Source organism: Canis lupus, chromosome 28 (genome assembly GCF_003254725.2).
Source record: "Canis lupus dingo isolate Sandy chromosome 28, ASM325472v2, whole genome shotgun sequence".
NCBI classification, from domain to species: Eukaryota; Metazoa; Chordata; class Mammalia; order Carnivora; family Canidae; genus Canis; species Canis lupus.
Window position 1 is genome coordinate 4582113 of NC_064270.1, and position 13412 is coordinate 4595524.

Sequence of the window (13412 nt, forward strand, 5' to 3'; positions counted from 1 at the left end):
AATTTATATCATGAGTGCTGCAGGTGGTTTTTACATTTTAAATACAGCTTTTGAATTTCCAGGTATCATCCACTCATGATGAAACCCATGGCCATGGGTTTTCTAGAAACGTTCCACAGATGACCAAATTCCGTCAGTGTGCTCCGCTCCCAGTGGCTGCCATTTTAAAGGTAACCATGCATTCCTCCATAAAGAAGTTAGCTCACACAACAGTACTGGTGTATTTAGGTCAGGTGAGCAGATGTTCTTTGATCTGCAACCCATGTGGATGACCTTGACAAAGACAACCACATGAAATCAGACAAACAGAAACACCAACATAAAAGCTGTGTTACTTTTTTTTTTTTTTTTTTTTTTTAGGTTAAGGTTGGAGAGAGAGGGGGAAAGAAAGGTCTTGCAGGGCTCCATTCTGGTGTTACACATTAATGTTTCTCAGCTTGGACCTGGGCCAGGAGGAAGCAGGGACAAGATGAAGCTACAGATGGGGGGATCCAAAATGTCAAACCCATGCGATTAAAACAACTTTTCCTTGAGTCTCTTTCTCAAGTTGCTGAGCAGCTCAGTGAGGTGCAGTCCCTTTCTCAAGGTCCTGGAGCCCCTCCCTGCCACCCTCATGAGAGAAAATCAGAGCAAGAGGGATGTCACTCTAGTCACCCCCACAGTCAAGCCCTGGATCTCTGTCCTAGGTCGTAAGGAGGGGAAATGATAGCCAAGTGAAAACTGTGTCCCATTCCGCAGTCATGTTGTCAGGCTGAGGAAGTGGAAGAGGGGGAAGGACACAATTACTGCCAAGTTCATTGTCCCTATTTCTCATCAAGAAGCTGTCTGTCCTGCCCAATATAGAGGCAACAAAGGTGAGTATCAACCTTCCATGTGGTCCTTGACTCTAATAATGCCACCTTTGTCATCAGAAATACAGTCCCTGGAGACACCTGGGTGGCTCAGTGGTTGAGTGTCTGCCTTGGGCTCAGGGCATGATCCGGGAGTCATGGGATCGAGTCCCACATCGGTCTTCCTGCATGGAGCCTGCTTCTCCCTCTGCCTGTGTCTCTGCCTTTCTGTGTGTCTCTCATGAGTAAATAAAAATAAAATCTTAGAAGAAGAAGAAGAAGAAGAAGAAGAAGAAGAAGAAGAAGAAGAAGAAGAAGAAGAAGAGGAGGAGGAGGAGGAGGAGGAGGAGGAGGAGGAGGAGGAGGAGGAGGAGAAAAAGAAAGAGAAAGAAAGAAAGAAAGAAAGAAAGAAAGAAAGAAAGAAAGAAAGAAAGAAAGAAAGGCCCTGAACCAAAAAGAAGATTCTGCATAGATGTGCCAAGGGACAAAAAGTGGCCCTGTATTATTATCTCCAGTGTGATCATTTCAGAACCCAGAACTGATTGGAGCGTCCACCCAGGAATGGGTTCTGCCAGCTACCTAATGCCTGTACTGAGGCTCAAGAGCGCAATCTCATTACCTGCTTAAACAAATCCCGGTTTAAACCATCAAGAGGTTTAGCTTTCTGTCTTGACAAGCCACCAGAGCGTACTTACCTACTCTAGGGATGCTATTGATAATTTAATACCAGGGAGTGGTTAATTAGAGGCTTCGGGGAGAAGCACATTGCTAGTGGCAACACCGGGTGGAAGAACAGGTTTACCAGAAATAGGCTCCATTCATTTAGTTCAGCCCAACCATGAAAGTCTGGCAAATTTTTAAAGTTGAGCTGAGTGGTGACTGAGGAAAGATGTGCCAACTGCTCACATGGCATTGCAAGCTAAAAGCAAGAGGAGATCATAAGCCCCTCTTCAAATAATCTGAGAGCAACTACATGTTGATGGATCCACTGATTCAAAAAGAGACATTTATGCGGTATTGTGGCACAGTGCTGCAATATGGCAATAAGCCTGTCTCCCTTGGCACTTTCATTCTGGTCTGCAAAGACTGATCGTTAATCAAGAAAAATCAGGAAAGAGCAAAAACTTGCTATGAGTGAAATCTGTTTTGTCCTGAGCAGGGTTTCCTCTCAGGCACAATAACCATCACAAAGTAAAGCTTGACACTTCCTAGCCATTCAAGAACCTTATCATTAAACCGGAGATGACACTCAATCCCACAAAAAAAGTTTAAATCCATAGGATGTGAGTGCTGGAGGGACAGAAGAGCTGTTGAGGGACATGCACATTAACATCACAATGAGATATCACTTCGAACTCACTAGAGTAGCTATAATTTTTTTTTAAGATTTTATTTATTGGGGGATCCCTGGGTGGCTCAGCGGTTTAGCGCCTGCCTTTGGCCCAGGACGTGATCCTGGAGTCCCGGGATTGAGTCCCACGTCGGGCTCCCTGCATGGAGCCTGCTTCTCCCTCTCCCTGTGTCTCTGCCTCTCTCTCTCTCTCTCTCTCTCTCTCTGTGTGTCTCTCATGAATAAATAAATAAAATCTTAAAAAAAATAGGGTCAGTTTGGAAAACTGACAGTTCTGCAGGAGGTTAAAAGTAAGTTAGCATATGATGTTGCAAGTCTACTCTCAGGTACACACCCAAGAGAAATGAAAACCTGTCCACATAAAAACATATGCAAATGTTCATAGCAGCATTATTCATAATAGCCAGAAAGTGGAAACAACCTGAATGTCCACCAATTGATGAATGGACTAATAACCTATGCTATCTCCATGCAATGAAGTATTATTCAGCAATAAGAAGGAATGAAATACTGATATGCCCAAAGGCAACATAGACAAACCTTGAAAAATACTATGCTAGGGGATCCCTGGGTGGCTCAGTGGTTTAGCTCAGTGGTTTAGCGTCCCTGGGTGGCTCAGTGGTTTAGCGTCTGCCCAGGGCGTGATCCTGGAGTCCCAGGGTGGAGTCCCATGTCAGTCTCCCTGCATGGAGCCTGCTTCTCCCTCTGCCTATGTCTCTGCCTCTCTCTCTCTCTCTCTCTCTCTATCTATCTCTCATGAATAAATAAATAAAATCTAAAAAAAAAAGAAAAATACTATGCTATATGAAAGGAACCAATCACAAAAGACCACATATTGTATGACTCCAATATATGAAATGTCCACAATAGGTAAATCTGTAAGAGGCAGAAATAGTGGTTGCCTGGCACTGGGAGTTGTGGGGGCAAAAAGGAGAGACTGCTACTAAGTTTTCTGGGGGCAGGGAAGGGGCAATGGAGTGTTCTAAAACTGATTGTGGTAAAAGTTGCACTCTGTGAATATGCTAAAAACCACCTAATTGTACACTTTAAATGGCTGAATTGCGAGTGAATTATATCTTAATAAAGCAGATATTATGGATATATAAAGCTCTGACCTAATCCCTTCATTTTATATATAACTTTTAAAGCATAAATGCCTGGGACACCTGGGTGGCTCAGCGGTTGAACGTCTGCCTTTGGCTTGGAGCGTGATCCTGGAGACCCGGGATCGAGTCCCATGTCGGGCTCCCTGCATGGAGCCTGCTTCTCCCTCTGCCTGTGTCTCTGCCTCTCTCTCTCTCTCTCTCTGTGTCTCTCATGAATAAATAAATAAAATCATATATATATATATATATATATATATATGCCAAATTGGGGTACCAGGGTGGCTCAGTTGGTTAAGCAGCTGCCTTGGCTCAGGTCAAAATCCCAGGGTCCTGGGATGGAGCCCCATGTCAGGCTCCCCTGCTCAACAGAACATCTTCTTCTCTTTCTCCCTCTGTCCCTCTCCCTGCTCATGTTCTCTCTCTTCCAAATAAATAAAATCTTTTAAAAAAATAAATAAAATATAAATCCAAATTATAATTGCTTTTGAAAAAAATCTAAAATGTATGACCCACTTTCCCATATTTTTATTTTTTTTATTTTTTTTATTTTATATATTTTTTAAATTTTTATTTATTTATGATAGTCACACACACAGAGAGAGAGAGGCAGAGACATAGGCAGAGGGAGAAGCAGGCTCCATGCACCGGGAGCCTGACATGGGATTCGATCCCGGGTCTCCAGGATCACGCCCTGGGCCAAAGGCAGGCGCTTAACCGCTGCGCCACCCAGGGACCCCACTTTCCCATATTTTTAAAGAAAATAAACAAAAATTTTTTTAGCTCTTCCTGATGATTGATGGGCATATGAGAATCAATTTTTGTGTCCACTATATATACTGATGCCCTCAAGAACCACAGGAATCTGTGCTTGCCAGGCTGCTATGGCTTGAGTATTCTTTTGTCTCTATTATAGCTTTCTTTGTCTTGCTTTTGGGCTAATGCTGTTAATTTCTTACTGCTATCAATGTTACCAAGGTATACCTGTCCCAAACCTTCAGTATATGAATACAGAGAAACCAGAAAAGCAAGTCTGTTAAAAACTGTGCCTTTGGGGCAGCCCAGGTGGCTCAGTGGTTTAACGCCACCTTCAGCCCAGGGCATGATCCTGGAGACCCCGATCGAGTCCCACCCACATCAGACTCCCCGCATGGAGCCTGTTTCTCCCTCTGCCTGTGTCTCTGCCTCTCTCGTTCTCTGTGTCTCTCATGAATAAATAAATAAAATCTTAAAAACAAAACAAAACAAAAAAAAAACTGTGCCTTTGGTAAGAGTAAATAGACTCGGACAGAGAGCACAGGAAGTACTCTGAATGCAAAATGCAAAAGCATCTCCAATTTTATCTACTTTCCAATGCGGATTTTGGTTGCTTAGAAGCATTTTGCTTCCCTCCAGGTTCTCAGCTGCCTTCTGGCTTATCGCTGGCAAGTTTCCAGAAGTGATGATCACTGTAATAAGTAATAAGTGTTTCCTTTTACTATAACAATTTTTATCAAAGCACAGCTAAATGTAATATCTAACTGGAAAAAGAGGTTACAACTTTAAAAATATAAATATATTTAAAAATATAAATATGACCATTCAAAATATTTTATTTATCTGGTGCCATTTAGTCTGGGGACAGAGTGCCCTTCTCCATCATTAAGGTGAGATTTTCAAACAAGTTAGCACTGGAAATTTTTTTTTTTTTTTGGAAATTTTTTATTACATCTTAACTCTGGACCTCCATATGAAAGAGATAAGAGCGGGCAGCCCGGGTGGCTCAGCGGTTTAGCGCAGCCTTCAGCCCAGGGCCTGATCCTGGAGACCCAGGATGGAGTCCCACGTCGGGCTCCGTGCATGGAGCCTGCTTCTCCCTCTGCCTGTGTGTCTACCTCTCTCTCTCATTAATAAATAAATAAAATCTTTTTTTTAAAAAGAGAGAGAGAGATAAGAACAACATCATTACATTGATTTATTTTACAAAACACATTACATATTTAACATAAAGTTCATCTATGAGAACAAAGCTGTTTTGATGAATGTAAAGACTGGCCAGTTATCACTTATAGATGATAGGTGTAGTCTCCTAAATTTCAGCATCCAATTTATCTTTCTACTTTGTTTGGATTACACAATGTGGAGAAAAGTTTGACTCACAGAGAGTAGGTGCAAATTCTAACTGTTTTTTGAACAGCTTTCCTTGCAATCCGGGGATTTCTGGAATCAAAACTGATTCAGTAACTTGGAAATATTTACTGCAAATGTTTCACAAAAAGCTAAACACTAAAAATAACAGCTCAGTTTGCGTGTAAAAAAACATAAAAATCAGACAAAAGCATCTAAACCTTATAGTGAGTGCTAAAACTCTAAACTGGACAGGTTATTCATTTACTTGTTATTATATAAGTGACCTATGCCAGAGTGAGAGCATTTGCCAAGCAAAGAACTAAGCCTTGCCTAAAATTTAATTGAGTGTGGTACATTTGTACTGAAGTGGTATATTAGCTTGTGCAATTTTATTTTTTTTATTAAAGATTTTATTTATTCATTCATGAGAGACAGAGAGAGAGAGAGTGAGGCAGAGACACAGGCAGAGGGAGAAGCAGGCTCCATGCAGGGAGCCCGACATGGGACTCGATCCCGCGTCTTCAGGATCAGGCCCTGGGCTGAAGGCAGTGCTAAACTGCTGAGCCACCAGGGCTGCCCAGCTTGTGCAATTTTAGATGAACATACGTACACAAGCCAAACTTTTTAAAAGACTTCAGAACTGGGATGCCTGGGTAGTTTAGCGGTTGAGCAGCTGCCGTCGGCCCAGGGCGCGATCCTGGAGACCCGGGATCGAGTCCCATGTCGGGCTCCCTGCATGGATCCTGCTTCTCCCTCTGCCTGTGTCTCTGCCTCTCTCTCTGTGTCTCTCGTGAATAAATAAATAAAATCTCAAAAAAAAAAAAAAAAAAGACTTGAGAACTAACAACGTGCCGATCAATGGTCTGTTTGTAAAAATTCAGAAGATTATTCCAAGGTCTACAAAAAATGGATTAATCCAGCAGCAGCAGCACTGTATCAACTACCATAAAGGGCTTCCTATGTACTAGTTTCTGTGCTGAAGCTTTACATGCAATATTTGATTTAATTTTAATTAAACAATAAAATTTTAATTTTATTCCAGCATGGTAGGCATTCTTATTATGCCCATTTTACAGCTGACAGACTGAGGATGAGACGTTAAGGAACTCACCCAAACATTAGTTAGGTGGTTTCCAACATGCTTTTTAATTACAGCTCTTAAAGAGGCAAAAATATTCTTAAAGAAGAACTTTGAATAATATACCTGGACCTTTTTATGAGTTCCATCTTATACATAGCTGATGCATAACAAATATCCATTAACTAAAAAACAAAAGAGCAACAACCATTTGTACATCATCACTTATACAACCTATTATAAAAACAGATATCAGCAATATCCCTAAGTTATTAGAAAATGTCACATGATACTCAGTATTCTGTCAAGGAAGACAAAAATTTATAAAATGCATATGAACCCTTTTTTCATAAAATTGAAAAACTCATAATACTGACAAGAAGTAAGCCAGTCCTGGCAGTTATACAGATAAGAATTCACCAATGTTTAACTGTTTTGATCTCCAGGAATGCTTGACAAATAAGAGTGATACACTAAATAGATTCAGGATCTTTTTCTTTGCTTTTGTGGTTAATTTGAAATGCATAGTCATAGGTCTAAAGATTGTCTGGAATGGCAAATCTCACAAATTCAGCAATACCCTTCCTGTCAACCTCCTGTAAATCCCAGGTTCAACCCTGAATGTAGCACATCCAGACTTGGAACTTGAGCCCAGGCCTGGTTCCTATCTGTCTTCAGGATGAGTGCTGGCTTGCCTGCTCTCACTCTAGCGGATGCAGAGGAAAGAAGGTTGGAATACTGTTCCCCAATCCCTCAATCTCAAAACAAAAACTACATAGGAGATACAAATCTAATCCATGGATTCTGGGGTGATCCCCAAGCATCTTTTTGGCACAGGATTATTTCATTACAAGAATGAAGCTTCAACTCTCAGACCTTGAAGAAATGGTTAAAAATTAATCATAAACAAATAATAACAGGAACTGGCAAAACAAACAAACAATCCTCTTCCCCAAACTGAATCCTTCCAGGAAACACAATATCAAATTTTCATCTATCAACAAACAAGATGCAACAATTTTACCTGTGCTTAGGTAACTGAATTTATTCCTCTAACTGTGCATCATAAAACATCATCATTTCAGCTGAAAATAACACTTGTTAACTTTTTCAGGAATGAACAGATTAGGGTTATGTTTTTAAAAGGAGTTCTTTATCTTTTAGAAATACATATGAAAACATATACCATCAAAACGGCATATCTGATATTTGCTTCAAATCATCCAATTTGAAAGGAGGGGGTTTGGATGTAATAGATAAAATAGATTGGACATGAATGGACGGGTAGGCTAAATGATGAGTGATTAGCACTTCTTGGGTATACACTTTGGTTTTGTATAAGGTTTGAAATTTTCCTAGATAAAAAGCTTTCGTAAAAATCCCAACACTGGGGGGGTCCCTGGGTGGCGCAGCGGTTTGGCGCCTGCCTTTGGCCCAGGGCGCGACCCTGGAGACCCAGGATCGAATCCCACGTCGGGCTCCCGGTGCATGGAGCCTGCTTCTCCCTCTGCCTGTGTCTCTGCCTCTCTCTCTCTCTCTGTGTGACTACCATAAATAAATTTAAAAAAATAAAAAAATTAAAAAATTAAAATCCCAACACTGGGGATCCCTGGGTGGTTCAGCGGTTTGGTGCCTGCCTTCAGCCCAGGGTGTGATCCTGGAGTCCCGGGGTCCAGTCCCATGTCGGGCTCCCTGCATGGAGCCTGCTTCTCTCTCTACCTCTGTGTCTCTCATGAATAAATAAATAAAATCTTTAAAAAAATAAAATAAAATAAAATCCCAACACTTGGGCAGCCCAGGTGGCTCAGCGGTTTAGCACCGCCTTCAGCCACCCAGGGCGTGATCCTGGAGACCCTGGATCGAGTCCCAGGTCGGGCTCCCTGCATGGAGCCTGCTTCTCCCTCTGCCTGTCTCTCTCTCTCTCTCTCTCTCTCTCTCTCTCTCTGTGTGTGTATCTCATGAGTAAATAAATAACAACTTAAAAATATTAAAAAAAAAAATCCCAACACTCTCCAAATATTCCTACAAGACAGTGAGTGGACAGTGGAGCATTCATTCATGAGTCACCTTTGGAGTAAAATTTAAATGGGAATGAATGGGGGAAATCCCTTTTGCCCCACAGATCCTTCTTGTGAAAACAAACATACCACACTCCCTGGCTGAGACAAATTTCAACCTGCCCGCCCAAACCAGAAACATGAAGATACTCTAGCAACTCCACCCTGCCATTTCACCAACAATAAATTAACTATAAATCACCCTAGAAAGGTGCAAAGCTCATTGTGGCCAGACTTAAACCAATTTTAATATTTTTTTTTCTTTATTTATTTATGATAGTCACACAGAGAGAGAGGCAGAGACACAGGCAGAGGGAGAAGCAGGCTCCATGCACCGGGAGCCCGACGTGGGATTCGATCCCGGGTCTCCAGGATCGCGCCCTGGGCCAAAGGCAGGCGCCAAACCACTGCGCCACCCAGGGATCCCGACTTAAACCAATTTTAAAAAGAAATGTTGGTTCCCAACCCACATGTAATGAACATGTAGCTCAAAACAATTCAAGTCATTCGAAATAAAAACAGTAGTAAATCATAAAATGAGTATAAAGAAGCCCAAAGTTCTTATTTTCCTGTGATTAGCACTTTGGTGCATGCATGGATATATACCAATTAGTCATATATACTATTTTCTTCTTTCCTTAATTCTCCTGTTTCATTGCTGGTACACTAACACCTGCTTGTTCTAACTACTGGGTGATCCAGCACTGATTCCCAACCATATTTGGGGTAGGAATTTTTTTTTTAATTTTTATTTATTTATTCATGAGAGACACAGAGAGAGAGAGGCAGGACACAGGCAGAGGGAGAAGCAGGCTCCACACAGGAAGCCCAATGTGGGACTCGATCTCGGGTCTCCAGGATCACGCCCTGGGCTGAAGGCAGGCGCTAAACCGCTAAGCCACCCAGGGATCCCCATAAGGGTAGGAAATTAAGAGGGAGAGAGGGAGGCAAATAACAATATGATTAAAAATTCTACCCTTACACCATAGTGGGCCCTCAGATATTGTAGAATACTTCTTTCCTGAGAATGAAGCTCCTTTGTCTAACTCCTCATCATCTGTCACTGTCCTTACTTAGCAGAGGACATGCTGACCTCCGCTTCTCTGACTCAAATGCCTTAATAATTCAGCTTGTATTACTGATGCTCTCTGGCACTTTGCATGACCCAGGACCTGTTTTCTAGTCAGTGGTGTACTGGTAAATGTTTAGCAACTGGCTTTCGAAAAATAAAGCCTTGATTTTCACTGTTCACCAATTTCTCTAAATGTAAATACACCCACCGTAGCCAATTTCAAGCTACCAACACAAGGATACTGAATGCAGAGTTAGGAAGTAAAGTGTACAGTCGACTCACAGAGCCTGTTGGAGCTGGCACTAGCATACCATGGGACTTGTCATGGTTTGCCTAGGATAACACCAGTTTGTGCCTGTGGTCCTGGCATAATTATTCATGATATTCCTTACCACTTCTTAAAAGTGTAGATGATAGCACTGGGGCACCTAGGTGGTTCAGTCGGTTGACTGGCTGCCTTTGACTCAGGTCATGATCCCAGGGCCCTGGGATGCAGGCCCATGTCTGGCTTCCTGCTCCTCGAGGAGTCTGCTTCTCCCCCTCCTCAGCTAGTGCTCTCTCATACATGCTCTCTCTTTCATAAATAAATAAATAAATGAATAAATAAATAAATACTTTAAAAAAAATTAAATGTTGGGATGCCTGGGTGGCTCAGCGGTTGGGCATCTGCCTTTGGCCCAGGGCGTGATCCTGGAGACCCGGGATCAAGTCCCACATTGGCTCCCTGCGTGGGGCCTGCTTCTCCCTCTGCCTGTGTCTCTGCCTCTCTCTCTGTGTCTTTCATGAATAAATAAATAAAATCTTTAAAAAATACAATATACAAAAATTAAAATTTGATGATATGGGCCTAGGTGGCTCAACAGGTCAAGTGTCAGCCTTCAGCTCAGATCATGATCTCAGACTCCTGGGATAGGGCCTTACGTGCTCCCTCTCTCTCTCAATCAAATAAATAAATAAATAAAATCTTTGAAAAACAGTAAGTGTTGATGACATATTATACAGTCATTCCAAAGAATAGATCACATTTGGGCCACTTCCTTACAGTGAAAACCTTCCATAAAAGATAAGAATTATCCTCTTGACCTAACGGATATTCCTTTCCTTCCCCTAAATACGTAGCATGTCTTTAGATGTTGTTCACCAACCATTGGTAGTTGGGAAAATATGAATAGTAAATAGAAAGCCTCAATTATGTTAAAGTCCTTTGATGAATACACAGAGTTTAGGGACTTTGGAAATGCCACAGTATTTGAGTAAAATCAAGCCAGGCAATTGGCATCAGGCTACACTCCAGCTTGGGATCACAGGGAGCCAAGTATCACATCCTGTGGGCAGAGTGTGGCCCACAGGAACAAAAACTGGTTAGCCTCCATGGGACCCATAGGCTTACTAAATCTCAGTGCTTGGGCAGCTTGGGTGGCTCAGCGGTTTGGCACCACCTTCAGCCCAGGGTGTGATCCTGGAGACGCAGGATCGAGTCCCACATCAGGCTCGCTGCATGGAGCCTGCTTCTCCCTCTGCCTCTGTGTGTGCGTGTGTGTGTGTGTGTGTGTGTCTCATGAATAAACAAATAAAATATTTTTTTAAAAAATTAATAAATAAATCTCAGTGTTCAAGGTTACCCAGCCCAGTACTACCTAATCCCCTTTCTGACAATCCCAAGAGGCCATCATCCTGTCTAAGCTTTAATACTTTTGGCAACCCAGTACAACCAATACTGAATCACAAAAATGATGGCATCTGGCAGGTGAGTGTGTGGGTCTTGGTTTTTCAGAGGGTAGGGCCCCAAGGAAAAGTCAAGATAAAATAACTGTCTTTATTTTTTTTAATATATATTTATTTATTATTTATGATAGACATAGAGAGAGAGAGAGGCAGAGACACAGGAGGAGGGAGAAGCAGGCTCCATGCCAGGAGCCTGACGCGGGACTCAATCCTGGGACTCCAGGATCGCGCCCTGGGCCAAAGGCAGGCACCCAGGGATCCCCAATAACTGTCTTTAAATATCCAGTGAGCCATCACATAGAAAAGGGACTGGATATAATGGACTGTCAAGGTAGAAGTTGTTATGGGAGTATGATTTGACTTCATGTAAGGAAGGGCATCTTAACACCACCAGCCATAAGAGCTGATAACATTTATTGAGGCTTCTGCTGGAAGCCTCATCACACTGCTGACCCATATCAAGCTTTAAGTCACACAAGTCCACTCCTGCCTCTCTCAATCCTGGACTGTCTACCTCAGGCTATAAAGAAGTTGTCTGTCCAGAAGCCCCAGATGATTCTTAATAACTGACACTACCCAGGCTGGACCCAGCTCACAGAGGCTCATGCGGGCTCAGACCGTCCAGAGGTGCAAGCTAAAGGCCCTGTGGCCCAGATTCAGCATAGAGTCAAGGCCAGGTGCAACAGAAGGTTCACACTCCAGTCCCAAAGACAACAAGTGCCCAGAAATAGCCATTTCATCATCTGCCAGAACAAAGTTTGCTGGGCTGCAGGGTAGAAAGGCCTCAAAATTCCATGCGGCTGTTCTGAACTCTGAAGCCTTGTCCAACTCATGCAGCTTTTATATAAAGGCAAAGTGCTCCCTTTCTTAATTCTTCTCATCTCTTTTGTGCATGAACTGCCTCACTCAAGGACTGAGGTATAAAACCGTAAAGATCAAAGGAAGAAACTTCCTTTTTTAAAAATGACTTTGTCCTGACACTAGTTTAGCAGTAAAATGAATGACAGTCTTCTTAGTCCACAGTTGCCAACATTACCCTCAGATGGGCCATGCTGTATGTGTTCCATCTCTGGAGCTGCAATAGAGCAATTTACGAAAGTGACAATGAGGTCATGAATTGTGACACAAGCCATGTGTCCTGCTTCTGGAAATGTCAGAGGGAATTAGGGGAGCTTCCACTCAGGATGTGTTGTTAGGCCAGTTTGGAAGGTACCCTGAAACCCCAGCCCAATCTCAGTCCAGGCAAGATGAGTTCAGTCCAGGAAAGATGAGTTCATGGAAATTCTGAGATTTCACGAAGTTTTGAAAGCCTTTGTGATAAATAACAGCAATAATATTGATATTAAATGCCCTTTATTAATAGTTGCTCCTGATAATAGCAAAATATCTTTTACTATGCACATACCAGGGTCCAACCATTCTCTTCTACACTTATCTGCATTTTTCATATTTGGTCCTCACAATGAATAAGATGGGCACCATTTTCTCTATTCAAGAAGTACTCCCAGAAGTTGAGGATCTCACCTTAAGGCCATACTGTTATAAACAGTGCTGGAGTGCCTGGGTGGCACAGTCAGTTGAGCACCCAACTCTTGGTTCGATCCCACGGTCCTGGGATGGAGTCCCAGGTTGGACTCTGTGCTCACTGTGGAGTCTGCTTAAGACTCTCTCTCTCTGCCCCTCCCTCTCCACTCTCTCTCTTTCTCTATCTAAAATAAATAAATTAATCTTTAAAAAAAAAAAAAAACCTACAGTGCAATGAGGCTCTGAATTTAGGTCTGGTGGCTCTAAAGCTCTCTGCACTACAGAACACTACTCATACTTCCTGAGAGTCCTCTAGGATCCTGAGTCTACCCCAGCAGAGTCAAAATCTGAACTCATATAGTTTTACCCTGAGCCCTTGTACCCTTTCAGTTTCTTCACCTGAAAAAGGAAGAGGATGATAGTATCTGTCTTACCATAGTCTGAATATCTTATAAACAACAGAAATTTATCTTTCACAGTTCTGAGAGTCTAAGGTCAAGGTTCTGGTGGATTTGGTGTCTGGTGACAGCCTGTGTCCTAGATGGCTCTCTTTTGGCTGTAAC

The 13412-nt window shown here is 42.4% G+C and overlaps 1 protein-coding gene and 1 long non-coding RNA gene across 3 annotated transcripts in view; one reads left to right on the top strand and one right to left on the bottom strand.

Annotated features, from left to right (window-relative positions):
* The window catches only part of PANK1 (pantothenate kinase 1), a 58872-nt gene that overhangs the window by 36823 nt on the left and 8637 nt on the right, over nt 1-13412 (bottom strand). The gene's annotated exons all lie outside the window — the stretch shown is intronic.
* The window catches only part of LOC125753936 (uncharacterized), a 71693-nt gene that overhangs the window by 8985 nt on the left and 49296 nt on the right, over nt 1-13412 (top strand). Inside the window, exon 2 of the long non-coding RNA XR_007406889.1 lies at nt 63-170. This is a non-coding gene — a long non-coding RNA (uncharacterized LOC125753936). The remainder of the gene's footprint in view (nt 1-62; nt 171-13412) is intronic.